Below are 17,373 nucleotides of genomic sequence, written 5' to 3' on the forward strand. Positions count from 1 at the left end.
TCGTAAGGTCAGTATAGCCTCACATGTCCCTACATTTCCGCAGAACCCAAACTGATCTTCCAGACTGTGGTCCCTTAGAAATACTAAGAAGATTGATGTCCCTCTTCAGAGACCGTATCTCAAGTCTGGCCTTCTGGCCCCTCTTCTGATGTGGTTGATATAGGATGGCTGTCTGTATTGTTGAAGGAAGCAAGTCACCTCACCGCACTGTGGCAAGGTGCTTGTTTCATGGGGGGCCATAGGACCTATCTCTTATGCGTATCACAGTCATGTGGATTGCTTTGTCTGATCTATTTGGTTGTTTTTGTCTTCCCTATATTTGTGTTTAAAGCCACTATGAGTATGTTCCAGGTGCATATTAGAATTTAGTGTGGCATACAGGAATGCCAGTATTCTCTAGAAGAAACAGATGATTTTCAAATTAGTGACCAAATGGCCTGGCATCAGTATGGTTTTAGGGTAGCTAAAGCAAGTTTGAACATTCTGGAAAACAGTTTCCTCTTTCTCCTCAAATAATGTTTTCAGTAATTTGTAGATATACTGTTTTTCATAGCTGTTCACTTTCAACATTTTCTTTTTACATGCTTTGTCAAAATGCCATGATCAGAATGGGCAAATTTTTGGATTCAGCATAACTGTAGTCTGTTTTTATAATATCTTTCATTTATGTAATGTGTTTGGTTGGAAAGGACCAGATGATTATTTTCTTAAAACTTTTAAAAATACCTCCACAGCACACATTATATCTGCGAGAAAACATGAATGACTTGAGTGACGCCCGCATCTCGTGGTCGTGCGGTAGCGTTCTCGCTTCCCACGCCCGGGTTCCCGGGTTCGATTCCCGGCGGGGTCAGGGATTTTCTCTGCCTCGTGATGGCTGGGTGTTGTGTGCTGTCCTTAGGTTAGTTAGGTTTAAGTAGTTCTAAGTTCTAGGGGACTGATGACCATAGATGTTAAGTCCCATAGTGCTCAGAGCCATTTGAACCAACTTGAGTGACAAACACCTTAACCAATATCAATCAGCACCAACAAAATTGTGGTCTGGTATTTATAATCATTGCAACCATGCATTCTATCCAAACATACACAGACTTTTCCATACAGCCTAAGCATCTCTCACTGCACTTCGTTTGTAATGATATGCACAAAATAGTAACTTTGCAAAATAGGGCGGATTTCTTAAAGGCAGACAGCCAATTGGGAGTGACATATTTGTTTAAAATTTAATACATACACACAGATGAGCCCAGACTTTGTGACCACCTGCATAATAGCATGTTGGTCCACACATAAAGCACATTACAGCAGCACTTTTGCCTAACTCGGATTCAATAAGTCCTTAGGTTTCAGGAGGTGTTTGACACCAGGTATATATATTCACAGATCACACAATATCCATAAATTATGGGCCAGTGGTTTTTGGTCATGAAGCTAATGCCTGATAGCATCCCATGTGTGTTCTGTCGAGTTCATACCAGGTGAATTTGATAGCCGAGACATCAGTATGGGTTTACTGTCATGATCCTTCAACCACTGTAGCACTATTCTGGCCATGTAGCATGGACTATTGTCCTGCTGGAAAATCCAATCACCATTGGGGAAGATGTTGAGCATGAAAGAATGCAGGTAGTCTGTAGTGATGTTCACATAATCCACATCTGTCATGGTGCCTTTGTTCACTACCACAGGTTGAATGTCCCCCATAGCACAATATTGCCCCCACAAGTCTGTATTCATGGCAAAGTGCATTTTTTGAGCAGCCATTTGCCTTGATGATGGTGCTATCCATGCACAATCATTGACATGGTGTAACAAGAAATGTGATTCATCCAACTAGCCTACAGTTTTCTATTGGTCCACCATCCATTCTGGACTGTCTTGTGCCCATTGCACTTGTAATTGATGATCTTATTGGGTCAACACAGTGACACACAGGGGTCATGTTCTGTGGAGCCATGTGTTCAATAATGGCCACTGAACAGTGTGCTCAGAAACACTTGGCCTGCACCAGCATTGTACTTCATTATCAGATCTGTCACAGATTGCTACCTAAACTGCTTGACATAGTAATCAAGCCTGTGAGCTCCACGTTTTGTGATGAAGCTTGAACATTCAACACCTTATCGTCTATTCATTGTTTCAGCAGTCCCCCCCCCCCCCCCCCCAACCCCCGCTCTCTCTCTCTCTCTCTCTCTCTCTCTCTCTCCCTCTCTCTCCCACTCACACACACACACACACACACACACACACACACACACACACACACACACACACACACACACTGAAATAAGCGTGTAGAGACTGAGGTGCTATGTTTTGGAAAGTGAACCTGTGGTATAGTTGGTGTCTCAGTGGAGGAGCCTGACAGCTGTGAGAAGGAACCAAGAATTTCCTGAATGGCGACGTGGGAGATAACGGTTGAATGGATGGATGCTGCAGTGAGGGCTCAGCCTCCAGACCCATATCCACGGAAACTGTCAACAGTGACCTGGAGTGGAAATTGAACCCTGTGGTTTAGGAATTTACAACGGTGGGCACTCCAACTCTGAGTGACCCACTGATGGTGTAGCAGGCAATAAGTGGAGGTGGAGTTGGTTGGTGTGCTGACTCTCCAAACCCCTTGGAATTTCCATCCGTGATTAGGTGCTGCCCATGAGTGGCCATGACTGTAGCCAGCATCCATTAATATCTTGCTCCGTATGAACGTGCCCATCATCCGTCATATTGTATCTGGGGTTCCTCTGCTTCACCATTGGAGGATGTGTGAAAAGGCAGGCTAAACAGGCAATTAATGCCATTGGCATTGCAGAACTGTTCAAAGGCCTTCACCAAGAATTTGGGGCCCATTGTCGGACACAAGGATGAGGGGAAGCACTCGAGTGTTGAGAATCTGGGTAAGTGCATTGAATCTGGCAGCTGTAGTGGTGGATGCCATGCTAACCACATATGGCATATGGGTAGCTGGAATAAGCATCCACAACAGTGAGCCACATAAAGCCTGGCAAAGTCCAGATGAATGCAGTCCCAACGGTGATGGGAAGTGGGCCAGGGGGCTAAAGACTGAGGCAGAGCAACCTGATGTGGGGCATGTGCAGAACAGCTGCAGTCATAGTCCAGTAGACTTGTTGCCTGCCTAGGGATTTCATCCACGACATAACCCAGTGTCCATGGTAGAGGAGTACCAAGACACAAACATTGGGATGACAAAAAGGTGGGTATCTATCTGCATCCACATTCGACAGAACATCAGAGACAACAGACAAACAATGAGAAAGGCAAGCCCAGACCCGATCTTCTAGATCAGTAGATTTGGAAAAATCAATGGGTCACCCATGTAGCACATAGTGCATGACACTGGAAGATAGGGTCACAATGTGTGTCTGTGGCAATGTGAGTAGCAGTATTGGGAAACTCATCAAAAGTGCATTTTCAATCTATGTCAGTGTGGAAACAGGATATCTCCTGTTTTTCTAATGCCGGGTCTGGTCCTGAGGGTAGACGAGAGAGCGCATCCATGTTCATGTGTTGTTCAGTCGTCTTGTACTTAATGGTGTAATTGTAAGAACTAAGGAGAAGAGCAGAATGCTGGAGCCTTTGAGCCGTCTACTCAAGAAGCTGAGAATGCGGCTCAAAGAGCACAACCAACGGTTTGTGGTCATTAATGAGGGTAAATTGAGTCCCAAGGAATTTCTTTACGTCAAAGATGATTGCCAAAGCCGCATTCTCAATCTATGAGTAATTTCTTTGAGCAGTTGTCAGTGTCTTCATCACATAAGTGATGGGTTGCTCAATACCATTGGGGAGGGAGGGAGGGAGCGAGCATTAGCAGCCAAAACAAGGATATGTGATGGAGAAATGGGTGTAAGGCAGGGTACCGAGTGTAACGTGCTTCAACTGGGTGAAGGCACGCTTGCAGGCAGCCGACCACTCTAAGTGAACACACTTTTTCCGCAACTGGTTGAGTGGGTGCATAATGTGAGCTGCTTACAGGAGGAACTTAGAATAATAATAATAATAATAATAATAATAATAATAATAATAATAAACTTTACCCAAAAAAGCATGCAGCTCCTACAGGTTTTGGGGATGTGGTAGAGTGTCAACAGCCACAACGTTCCAATCAGCGGGCTGAATCTTGTCTTCGTTGGGCAAGTGTCCAAAGTATTTGACTTGCTCCTGAAAAAAAAAAAAAAAAAAAACTGGCATTTGTGAAGGCAGTACTTGAGCCATGCATCATGCAGCATAGTAAAGAGGGTGCAGAGGTTGCGTAGATGGTTTTAGCTTGTAGTGCTCAATACTATTAATTCATCTAGGTAGTTGGTACAAGTTGGAATGGGCATAGTTAACTGTTGCAGGTGTTTCCGGAAGATTGCTGGAGTGGAAGAGATCCCAAAGGGCAAATGTTTGTATCTGTACAGGCCAAAGGGTGTATCATTGACCATAACGTGTTATGGTTCCTCATCCAGTGGGATCTGTAAACAATCATTACCAAGGTCTATCGTTGAGGAAACCATTTGGTTTCTTAACCACTACCAGGGGTGTGGCCCAAACACTAGTTTTGACTGGTTTAATTACCCCAGCTACAGTGAAGGCGATTGAGTTTGAGCTCAACCACCATCTGTAGGGAGACCAGTAGCAAATGTGCCGATCAGAAACAGGGCACTCTATCGGAACGTAGAGAAGTATGCACCTCAGAATTGGTGACACACCCCTGGCCAGGTTCAAACAGAGAGACAAGAAACTTACAAAGGTCAACAAGTTTGTAGAAGATAACCGTGTGCGACAATCTGAACTTTATCCATTACGGAGAACCCAAACAGGGAGAAGGCATCCAGGCCAAAAATAATGCCAGCTGAGTGACTATTTATAACAAACAGCATTATCAGTCATGTAACCACCTTGTATGCTGCTAAGGTTGTGAATTGACCTTTGAGGGCAATTAAGCTGTCACCATATGCAACCAACTTGCAGGAGGACAGGGCCAACACTTGGTATCCCAGGCGAGCATATGTTGGGAGGTTCATCAGGGAAGAACATCCTAATGTGCAGTCATGAGATCAATAAACAACTTGGAGGTGGGAGGACGACCGTAGGGAACAATGGTCTGGAGTTCATGCACTATCCCTTGACACAAGTGTGGAGTGGGGTTAGATTGTCCCAATGTTTGACAGCAGACAGTTCAGAGATGCCCATCCTTTTCACAACGGATGCAGTGCAACTTGACTAATATCGGAGGTAGTGCTGAAGGGAACTGAAACCATGAATCCTGCAGGGTTGTCCATAAATCCATAAGAGTACAAGGGGGTGGAGATCTCTTCTGAGCAACATGTTGCAAGGCATCCCAGATTTGCTCCTTAATGCTCATGTCTGCGGAGTTTGATGGCCAGCGAAAGTATTTAAACTCAGAAGAGTGTTCCTGGAGTCACTCTGTAGCAATTCTGGACATACGGGGTCTGGACATGCAGGGTCCATGTATTCTTGAGGTTGTCTCCATAGCCATACACGTCCATCCACTTGATGCAATTTGAAATGAGATTCATCCGACCAGGCAATGCGTTTCCAGTCATCAATAGTCCAGCGTCGGTGTTGATGGGGCCAGGCGAGGCGTAAAGCTTTGAGTCGTACAGACATCAAGGGTACACGAGTGGGGCTTCAGCTCTGAAAGCCCTTATCAATGGTGTTTCATTGAATAGTTTGCACACTGACACTTGTTGAATGCCCAGCATTGAAACCTGCAGAAATTTGCGGAAGGGCTGAACTTCTGTCATGTTGAATGATTCTCTTCAGTGTTCATTGGTCCCGTTCTTGCAAGATCCTTTTCTGGCTGCAGCAATGTCGGAGATTTGATGTTTTGCCCGATTCCTGATGTTCACGGTACAATTGTGAAATGCTCATACTGGAAGATCGCCACTTCATCAATACCTCGGAGATGCTGTGTCCCATTGCTCGTGCGCCGATTATAACACCAAGTTCAAACTCACTCAAATCTTGATAACCTGCCATTGTAGCAGCAGTAACCAATCTAGCAACTGTGCAACACGTGTTGTCTTACATAAGCATTGCCAACTGCAGCGCTATATTCTGCCTGTTTACATATACTGTATTTGAATGCACATGCCTCTACCAGTTTCTTTGGTGCTTCAGTGTAGTTTGACAGCAACAAACACATCTCCTTGAATGTGAGTGCAACCATAGTAAGAAAAATGTCTCCGGGGAAGCCCAGGAAAGAAAGTGTGACAAGTGGAGAGCATTATCAAATGCCAATCTGTAAAGTGAGAAAGTGCTGCAAATGTGTGTCCCAATATTCTTTGGTGTCATAAAATGGTGGAAACATGGATGGGCAGGACTCCACCTGGTAAGCAACAACAGCTCGAATGGGTTGTGAACTGTGCACCTGCAAGTGTTCTGAATTTCGTTATGTAACAAGTTGGTTTGCTGCTGCACCTGCTGTTGCTGTTGCAGTTGCTTCTGCAGGAGTTGCTGTTGCTGTTGCTTCTGCAGGAGTTGCTGTTGCTGTTGCTGTAGCTGTTCCACGAGTTGCACGAGTATCACATCCATGAGGCACTATTAACTTTTTTTCTCATTGCCAAATACTGTAAACAGAATTGGGCACGACCTGTGGCTAACTGGCACAGGGCATCGGTGGTGAGTTGCCAAAATCCACGAAAGACAACACAAGCAATGGATGAACAACAAGACAACATGCCAGACTGACAAATCTGTAATGTAAACCAAATCAAGAATCTAGATGTATCAGTATCTGGAACCAAGCAGTGCCGTGTACAAGGAATGGTACGAGAGGGCACTCAGAACATGACTCACGTCTGGGGCCCCGTGCTGCTAGCTTTATAGGATGGCGGTGAGTGCCAATAGGTGAGCGCATGGGCCATGGCCTGTGCCTACCGCTGAAGCAGCTACAGCAGTGCTTGCAAATATTAGGAGTGCCGCCTAGTGGATGTTGTCTAGATCCATGTGTTCTGGTGGAGGCACACATATATAATGGAAGATACTGCCTTGCAGGCATACGGATTTTTCAGAGTGAAACCGGAAAGGACAGTTTGTTTGAATTCAAAAGGATTGTTCTGTCCTTTACATCTGAATCTAGATTTATATACTTCACAAGCCTCCATATGATGTGTGGTGGAGGGTACCTTGTACCACTACCAGTCATTTCCTTTCCTGTTCCAACTGCAGAAAGAGCAAGGGAAAAATGACTGTCTGTATGCCTCTTTACGAGCCCTGATATCTCTTTATCATATCCTTATGATCCTTACATGAAATGTACATTGGTGGCAGTAGAATTGTTTTGCAGTCAGCTTCTAATGCTGATTCTCTAAATTTTCTCAGCAGTGTTCCGCCTAGAGAACTAGTCTTCCCACCTTCAGTCGACCTGAGTATGAACCATGCATACTTGATCATTCCTCAAAAATCAGTTGCACTAAACTGGTGCTGAATTAAAGTATGCATTTTAATGGAATCTTCCTTCAAAGCAATTTCTCTACTAGTCTGTAGCATTTTGAATTTTTTCCATGAAAATTTTAACCTGCCTGTAAAAGTAAGCATCACAGGGATGAAAATCTATACTGCCAGTGTGGTAGTCATGAACCTTAGCTACTGCACTACACTAGCTTGGTCAAAACTTGACTGATGTTGCCAGTGTAGGACTACATATAAAACTTGAACACCAAGTTTCTTGGAAACTAGGACCCATTGCGTGAAAATCTGCTAGTCAGCTACTCAGGATAGGTCCCTTTACAACATATCTAAAACTCATCAAAAGCGGTAATTAACAGGTCTGGTAGTCTCCATGGTAGACAAAGTATACAAAGAGTTCACAAGGACTCACAGAAGAATGCACTTTGACTACTTCCAGTCCATTCGAAAGTGCTACATTGCACCTGGAACCCATAGTTCTACAGCACTGTATTGGTACTGTGTGGATTTGATGGGCCTTCAAGAGCCCTAACTTTGAAATAGTGTATTTGAATGTTTTCCACTAAATTTAGCATCATTATTCACCACTCAAGCACCATGGCAGCTTTAGCTATGTGTAACAAAAAGTGGAAAATAATGAAGATATGTCAGCTGTGCTCCATCCATTAATTAGGACATCTGGCAAGCAGAAAAGTGGGTGATTGCGTCACTGTATGCACAATATTCACGCGTGGTACAACTGTATGCAAACCTGCTTTGTAATATTGTCCAATATTCTCAGATTAAATGCTTACCAGTAGTTGTGGACATTACTGCAGGAATGATTCTATGGAACTTCCAGAGGACAGAAGACAGGCCATGTTACACAAGAAATACGACAAGAACAGGACTTGGGTGTCCTAAATAAGGGAGGAAGACTTCACATGTTTCACAGCAGATCAGAAGCAATCAGTGATGTATATATCTGGTAGCAAGCAATAGGGCCATAGCAAATGGCTCATGTTTGTTGGCCTTACTTTAAGTGATTTTTGTTGCATTTACGTAGAACTTAGATTACTGACTAAAAATAACATTGGCATTGAGAATGATTACAGATTAGATTTCAGTAGAACAGATTGAGAAAAGCTAAGCAAATTCTGTAAGATTTTCCACTTTTCATCATATAGGCAACCATTGGAGAAAAAATGTTCTTAATTATTGACTTAATCCATAAAGCACAATGGAGACGATATTCATCAAAAAATGACACTATTATTCCATGGACCCCAGAGTGTAAAAACATGCACAGCGAGCATGTTCTATCAATTCTCACTAACCAATAGAGATCAATAAATGTTTTCAGCAGTGCAAAGACTGTAAAAGTAAGTATAAATCTACTGTATTTAATACAAAAAAGATTTGGTGGGAGTACTATCTAACCTATGGAGAGTATCATACAAACTCCTGACTGAGCATGTGAAGACCCTCATGGTGCTTTTGTTCTTCTCCATATTGCAGTTAGATACTGCAGAATGGCTCAGTAATGGAGACAGGTACAAAAACATCTGACAAACTCCTCCCTCACAACGATCGGTAAACGTGCCAGATGCACAGAACCCAGGACAAAATTAGAGCAAAATTACGTAGCATATTTCATTATTTTCTGTATATGCAAAGAAAATTGCACTGGCAGTGACCAAGTGCAACAAGGGAAAGGTCTGTGGTCTAGATGGTATCCACTTGGAAGAACTGTAATATCAAACACTACAAATTGTACTATATTTAACAAAAGTTTTAAGTGACTCAAAAAGATCTGGGCAAGTTTCAGGAATTATGAATAGTACCAGAATAGTAATTATGAAAAAAATTCCAAGGGCTTTACAGGTCTTAAAACATCCAGAACAATTTGTCTACTCAGTGCAGGAACATCTCTTCTGTAGCTATCTTCCAGTGCACAGGAAGTTTCATGACATTAACCCAAGCCAGTTTTGCTTTGCATAAGGTAAGTCCATTGATAATGCTGCTAACCAAGCAGTGCACAAACTTGATAACACCCCCAAGAAATATGTGCTTCCAGTTAATGATAAACATTAAAATAGATGTCATCTACTGTAGGTGGCCTGTGATATTGGTGCAATACCATAGACACTCTACAACAGTTTTTGTGACTGTTGAAGAGGCAGAATGGTATATGGGAAATCATAAAGAATCAAAGAATGTATTGGTTATTTCACAATATCAGAAAGCTATTAAGTGGTCTTTCTCAAACACTCCCAGTGAACTGGAAGCCACATTATGGGAAACCACCCATATCCCACATGTTTAGAGGATATGAAACTGAGTTGGAGAAGAATATACCACTGTGGACAGAAAGGGATATCCAAAATTAGAGCCCAAAAATGTGACATACATGACTGGAGTGATAAAATGTATTTATATGTAATGATATGTCTACTCCTCTACTAGATTCTTCAAACTGGACAGAAACTGATAACAGTCTGAACAGTGCCTCTGGCATGTTACATACAGAATATGAGGAGACTTGTCATAGAAAATGTGTGAATGAGGATGAAAGTGAAACAAGTGAAGTGCTAAATGAAAACAATGAACATGGTAATCCATCAAGTGCTATAGATCCTCAAAAACCTACAAAAATAATCGAGAGTAATACAAAAACTGCATCTGTAAATAGACTAACATAGTTTGTAATTATTGTTGTTCTTTAAAATTCAGTCCCCCCAGGGGGCTCACCGCTCTTTGGTGAGTACATTCTTGACAACCACGGGGCCCTAGCCCTCGCAGCACTGCTTCTCTTTCTGTGCTGCTTGTCTCCTCTTCTCCTGTTCTTTTCCCCTCTTTTGGGGAGATATCTCATGTCTCCATGGGCTCTTGAAGCTCATTTGCGTTGGTTTGCTTGTAGGAATATTCTCTCTTGTACTGTTCCTTCCCTGCGCTGCTCCTTCCCTGCGCTGCTCCTTCCCTGCGCTGCTCCTTCCCTGCGCTGCTCCTTCCCTGCGCTGCTCCTTCCCTGCGCTGCTCCTTCCCTGCGCTGCTCCTTCCCTGCGCTGCTCCTTCCCTGCGCTGCTCCTTCCCTGCGCTGCTCCTTCCCTGCGCTGCTCCTTCCCTGCGCTGCTCCTTCCCTGCGCTGCTCCTTCCCTGTACTGTCCCTTCCCTGTACCATTTTTTCCTCATCTTGCTCTTTCCCTGTTTATCTCTTTCCCTGTTTATCTCTTTCTCTGCTTATCTCTTTCCCTGCTTATCTCTTTCCCTGCTTATCTCTTTCCCTGCTTATCTCTTTCCCTGCTTATCTCTTTCCCTGCTTATCTCTTTCCCTGCTTATCTCTTTCCCTGCTTATCTCTTTCCCTGCTTATCTCTTTCCCTGCTTATCTCTTACCCCGTTTAGCTCTTTCCCCGTTTAATTCTTTCCCTGTTCCACTCTTTCCTTGTTTTACTCTTTCCTTGTTTTACTCTTTCCTTGTTTTACTCTTTCCTTGTTGTGCTCTTTCCTTGTTGTGCTCTTTCCTTGTTGTGCTCTTTCCTTGTTGTGCTCTGTCCCTATTTTGCCCTTTCCCTGTTTTGATCTCTTTTTCCTCTGCTGCGGCATTTGAGGCCATTCTTTCTTTCCCCCTTCTTATCTTTTCTTCTTCTCCCTGTGTGTGCCTGACGGCCACCCACATGTTTGACGCATAGCAGGAGACTGGGTTACAGATAATTCCCAGCTCCGGGTTGGCATTTAGGGCCTGCACATACCCCTGATACAGGCCAGGCCCAGGGAGCGGTGATTGCCTGAGCTGTTACGTCCCTCCTCTGCCAAATGCTCCCTCTGTCTGTCATTCAGGAGTTGTGACGCAAGGTGAGGACAATCATGTAAGGCGGGGGGGGGCTCCCCTTTGCTGGCCCCCTGGCATGAAGGAGTGCGTCATCAGAGATGCTGGCAATCGTGCGGGGACTTCTTCCCAATGACTGACTTTCCTTCTTTTTCTCCGAATGTTCTCATGAAAGAAAGTGGAATGAGGCTCCTGCCTCAATGTCTCTGCCTGTTGTGCCTCGATATCTAGTAGTCTCACGTATAGACGAAAACCACTCTTTTGCTACTATTAACCCCTTTGTTATACAGAAAGGCATGGATGGCATCGCTGGCCCTGTGAAGTCATGCTCTCATCTCCGCAGTGGTACCTTGCTTTTGGAAATTGATAGTGCTCTCCCAGCCTAGAAACTACTCAAGGCCCAAATCCTCCACGAATATCCTATAAAAGTGGAGGCTCACAGGACACTTAACTCGTCCAGTGGTGTTATCTACACCCGGCTGTTGGATGGTTCGACAGAGTACGAAATAACTAATTATCTATTGGATCATGGCGTTATTGCTGTTCATTGAGTTATGAAGAAGGAAGCTGCCAATTTGGTGCCCACTCGCACATTGTCCCTGACTTTCGTTCGGTTAACGCTTCCTACCAAGATAAAGGCAGGCTATGAAGTCATCTCTGTGTGCCCTTATATTCCCAATCCATTGCAGTGTTATAAGTGCCACCACTTCAATCATACCAGCACATCATGTAAAAATGCAGCCAAATGTGTCACTTGTAGCAGGGATGCACACGAGGGCGCCTGTCCACCTCCTTCCCCACACTGCGTTAATTGTCATGGAGAATATGCTGCTGCTTCTCGTTCTTGTCCCGTCTATCAAGACAAGCGAGCTGTTCAGGAGATAAGAGTGAAGGAGAAGGTACCTTTTCCTGTTGCCCGGAAACTGTTGGCGAGCCGTAAACCGACTGTCCCTTCATCTGGAAGCTACAGCACCGTCTTAGCCTCTACCCGTCCCACGCAAAACATAGCTACGCAAACTTGTGACTTACAGTTCAGTTCAATGGTGGCAAAGTTGCCTCGCCTTCATGCTGACACTCCGTCTCCCACTTCCCGGGCTGTAGATTCTGCTACCCGTTATTCGCTCTCACCGGCGAAGACGGTCGCAACGCAGCCAGAGAACCGTTAATTCAAAAAGGGTTATTCCCGGGAAGATTTCTTGCATACCTCGAGTTCGCAGCTGTCTGGCTCTCCTGCCAAAAGCCAAAACAATCATCCAAAGGCAAACAGTCTTCCCCCTCTCCGACTTGAGGGCCCTCTTCGACTCGTCGGTCCTTTTCAACTGACTGACACCGGGGAAGCTCCGTTGATCCTGCTGAGTTGATGGACACAGATTCTCCACCTATGGATTCCAGTGGCCATCCCCCCTCGATGGGTCGCCCTAAGCAGCCGTCGAGGTGAGTGTTTCTTCTTCATTCTCTGGTGTTCCTAAATTTTATGGCCCTTGTACAATGGAATATCCATGGCCTTCGATCTAACAGGGTAGACCTCCAGCTGCTCCTTTGATCGCAATGTCCGCTTGTAGTCTGTCTCCAAGAAACCAAGCTACATCCTCAAGACCATTTTGCTCTTTCCAATTTTACTTCGCTACGGATGGTCCTTCCCCTTACGGCAGGGATTCATGCTCATGGTGGGGTCATACTGCTTCTACGAGATGATGTTTGTCATTGTCCTATCCTCTTGCACACCCACAAGCAAGCAGTTGCTGCCCGTGTTTTCCTTCCTGAATTTTCCTTTTCCCTCTGCACCATTTATATCCCTTCATCTTCTGCTGTCACTAGAGCGGACCTGATGCAGTTTGTTGCTCAGCTTCCTCCACCCTTTCTGCTTCTCGGTGACACCAGTGCCCATCATCCTCTTTGGGATTCGCCTGTCGCCTGCCCGAGAGGTTTTCTTTTGGCGGATCTCCTTAATCTTGTGTACCTGAACACCGGCGAAGCCATGTTTCTCTCCGATTCCATGCACACTTATTCCCACTCAGACCTCTCGGTCTGTTCTGCCCAGCTCACTTGACATCTCGAGTGGTGTGCTCTTTCCGACGGTGGACTGTGGAGTGCGGCAATGCGATTCGTGTCTGTCGACGTGTGCTTTCTATCTTTCACCATCATCCTACATTAACGAACTGCATCCGCTACAAGCAGCTATGTGGGCAGTGCCGTCGCAGTATTATGGAAAGTAAGAAAGCGTGCTGGGTTTCCTTCACCAGCTCACTCAACAGATTTACTCCGTCCTCTCTCGTTTGGGGTGGCCTGCGCTGGCTTTCCGGGACTACCGCCCACTCCCCGATTCCTGGTCTGACTGTGGCAGGAAACATCATAGTCGACCTTGTCGATCTTTCCAATGCTTTGGGTCGGTACTTTGCGGAGGTTTCAAGCTCCACCCACTACCATCCGGCCTTCCTTCCTCGGTAACAGGTGGAGGAGGCTCGTGCAATCTCTTTTCTCTCTTTGAATTGAGAAGTTTCCCTTATCAGCAGCTTTTGTAAGGTAATGGGACACATGATCGATGGTCGATTAGTGTGGTGGCTGGAGTCACACCATCTTCTCACTAATGTTCAGTGTGGGTTCTGAAAGCACCGCTCAGCGGTTGATCATCTCGTCACCCTGTCGAAGTTCATCATGAATAATTTTCTGCAGAAGTGACAAACAGTGGCCATTTTCTTTGATTTGGAGAAAGCTTTTTTTACCTGTTGGCAGACAGGCATTCTATGTACTATGTACACATAGGGCCTTCGTGGTCGTCTTCCCACTTTCATCCGAGAATTTTTAACAGACTGAGTTTTCCAGGTACTCGTGGGTTCCTCCTGATCCCACACCTATTCACAGGAGAATGGGGTTCCTCAGGGCTCCGTGCTGAGTGTCATCCTCTTCGCCATAGCCATCAACCCAATTATGGACTGCCTTCCAGCTGGCATTTCCGGCTGTGTTTTTGTTGACGACTTTGCTATTTATTACAGCTCCCAGCGGATGTCTCTCCTGCAATGCTGTCTTCAGCATTGTCTGGACTGTCTCTATTCATGGAGTGTCACAAATGGTTTCCGCTTTTCTGCTACCAAATCCGTTTGCGTCAACTTATGATGGTACAAAGCGTTTCTTCCACCGTCCTTGCGACTGGGCCAAAATGCTCTCCCGTTCGTGGGTTCTTAGGGCTTACGTTCAATAGGAAACTCAGTTGGTCTCCCCACATGTCTTACCTGGCTGCACGCTGCACCCGGTACCTAAATGTCCTTCGTGTATTGAGTGGTACATCTTGGGGACCTGACCGGACTGTCCTCCTCCGCCTCTATCGATCTCTTGTGTGCTCCAAGTTGGATTATGGATGCATTGTCTACTCCTCTGCAGAGCCATCTTACTTACACGGTCTAAACACAATACACCATTTGGGGATCCGTCTTGCCACTGGTGCCTTCCGTACTAGCCCTTTTGAGAGTCTCTATGCAGAAGCCGGTGAATTACCACTGTCATACTGGCACGACACCCAACTCGGTAGGTATGCGTGTTGGCTTTCTTCCATGCCAGGCCACCCAACCTTTGACCCTTTTTTTGATGATATCCTTCACCCCCAGTATGAGATGTACGTTTCTTCTCTGTGGCCTCCCGGCGTCCGCTTTCGTCACCTGCTTCAGCAGCTGCAGTTCACACTTCCCGAATGGGGGAGAGCCCTTCACCACCTTGGCTTCAGACACCGGTTTGTGTTCGTTTTGACCTCAGCTCGTTCCCGAAGGATTCGACTCCCAAGCTGACCTATTGCTGCAAATTTCTCGAACTTCGCTCACAACTTGCCGATAGCATATTTTTGTACACTGATGGTTCCAAGTCCACCCACAGTGTTGGCTGTGCTTTTGTCATCGGGGCTGATAAGTTTCAATACTGGCTTCTCAACCAGTGCACAATTTTTACAGCAGAGCTTTTTGCCCTGTATCAGGCTGTTCACTACGCCCGGAGGCACCAGCTCACTCGCTGTGTGATCTGCTCTGACTCCCTCAGTGCCCTTCAGAGTCCAGATGATCCCGATCCAGTCCACCTCATCGTTCGATGGATCCAGGCCTACCTCCATTTGTTCCTGGTTGGGGGAGCCCAAGTGATGTTCATATGGGTTCCTGGCCATGTTGGTGTGCCTGGGAATGAACCTGCTGATGCTGCAGCCAAGGCCGCAGTCCATCTCAGTTGGCCCGCCTCTTACTCTGTTCCCTCGCAAGATATTTGTACTTTTCTCTCTCGGCGTATCACATCACTTTGGCATGACCATTGGTGCTCCCCTCATGGGAATAAACTCAGAGAACTCTACCAACAGCCTGGTTGACTTCCTCCCGGCTGTCTCACCCTGAGGAAGTAATGTTAGCTCGGTTGTGAATAGGGCACTGCTGCTTTAGTCACCACCACTTGTTGAGTGGCGACCCTATATCCAGTTGTCCTTTCTGTAGCCGGCCATTGACAGTCAGACATTTCCTGATCCTCTGCCACTATTTTAGCTACTTACGTCTCAGGGTCAGGCTGCCACCTGCTTTGCCAGACATTTTAGCGGGTGACGTGTGAGCTGTGGCTCGCGTTTTAAGTTTTTTCAAAAGCAGTAATATGACAAAAGAGATTTGATTTCTATCTGGTGACTCCAGTGTCTTATCAGCGTCTTGTAGATACTCTTCCATAACGTCTTGATGTTTTAGATTTGTTTTTTTTTTCCTTCCTTTTTGTATTGGACCTCGCAACGGTTTTTTACCCTCGCAGACCCAGCATACTATGCTTCTATACAGGGTGCGACCGTAGATGTTTTGCGCCCTAAAACCCCTTACAAAAAAAAAAATAAATAAATAAATAAATAAATAAAATAAAATAAAATTCATTGTAGTAATGTGTGTCTGTTACAGTGTTCATAATACAGACATGCTCAGAAAAACCAGTACTGAGCTACATAACACACTGCTGGAAAAAAATCGCAACACCAAAAAATAATTAATGTAGAGTAATGATATTTCGAGTACACATTTGTCTAGATAACATATTTAAGCGATTAACATTGCAGATCACAGGTTAATGTAAGCATGCAACATACCATTGCAAATGTGAAATGCTGGTACAGTAATACCCGGTGTAGCAGCTAGAATGTCGCATGCAATGTGTGTGCATTTTGTTGCACAGGTGCTAGATGTCAGTTTGTGGGGTGGGGTTCCATTCCTGTTGCACATGATCGGTCAATACAGGGATAGTTAATGATATTAGTGGGTGATGCTAGAGTTGTCATCCAATGATGTCTCATATGTGCTCAATTGAGACAGGGCTGGTGATCGAGCAGGCCAAGGCAACATGTTGGATTACAACAGCGGTATGTGGTCGAGTGTTACTCTGTTGGAAAACACCCCCTGTAATGCTGTTCATGAATGGCAGCACACCAAGTCGAATCGGCAGATTGCTGAACAAATTTGCAGTCATGTTGTGTGGGATAACCCTGAAAGTGCTCCTGCTGTCATTCGAAATCACATCCCAGACCATAACTCCAGGTGTAGGTCCAGTGAGTCTAGAACTTGAGTATGTTGGTTGCAGACCCACAACTGGCCTCATCTTAACCAACACACAGCCATCACTGGCACTGTGGGCGAACCAGCTTTCATCAGAAAACACAAAGCCCTGATCCTACCTTCCAATGAGCTCTTGCTTGATGCTACTGAAGTCGCAAATGGTGGTGGTCTGGGGTCAGTGGAATGCACATTACAGGGCATCTGGCTTGGAGCTGTCCTTGAAGAAACCAATTTGTAAGCATTCATTGTGCTGTTGTGGTGTCAACTGCTGCTCAGATTGCTGCTGCAGATGCAGTGCGATCCATCAGAGCGTACGCCAAATACAATGGTCTTCCCTCTCAGTAATGCCACATAGCTGTCTAGAACACAGTCGTCTTGCGACTTTACATTCCTGTGACCACTGCTGCCAGCAATCGTGTACAGTGGCTGCATTCCTGCCGTCTTTCTGCAGCATCACAGCAAGAACGTCTAGTTCCTAGTAGTCCTATTACACGACCTTGTTCAAATTCCATGAAGAGTTGATAAAGGCGTTTTTGTCACCTTAAAGGCAACAGTTGTGACTATTACAGCTTGTGTTTGAAGC

The 17,373-nt window shown here is 45.3% G+C and overlaps 1 protein-coding gene across 4 annotated transcripts in view; it reads left to right on the top strand.

The window, feature by feature from the left end:
- Positions 1 to 17,373, top strand: part of LOC124721359 (ATP-dependent helicase brm) — a 439,280-nt gene that overhangs the window by 117,441 nt on the left and 304,466 nt on the right. The window lies entirely within an intron of this gene.

Source organism: Schistocerca piceifrons, chromosome X (genome assembly GCF_021461385.2).
Source record: "Schistocerca piceifrons isolate TAMUIC-IGC-003096 chromosome X, iqSchPice1.1, whole genome shotgun sequence".
Classification (NCBI taxonomy): domain Eukaryota; kingdom Metazoa; phylum Arthropoda; class Insecta; order Orthoptera; family Acrididae; genus Schistocerca; species Schistocerca piceifrons.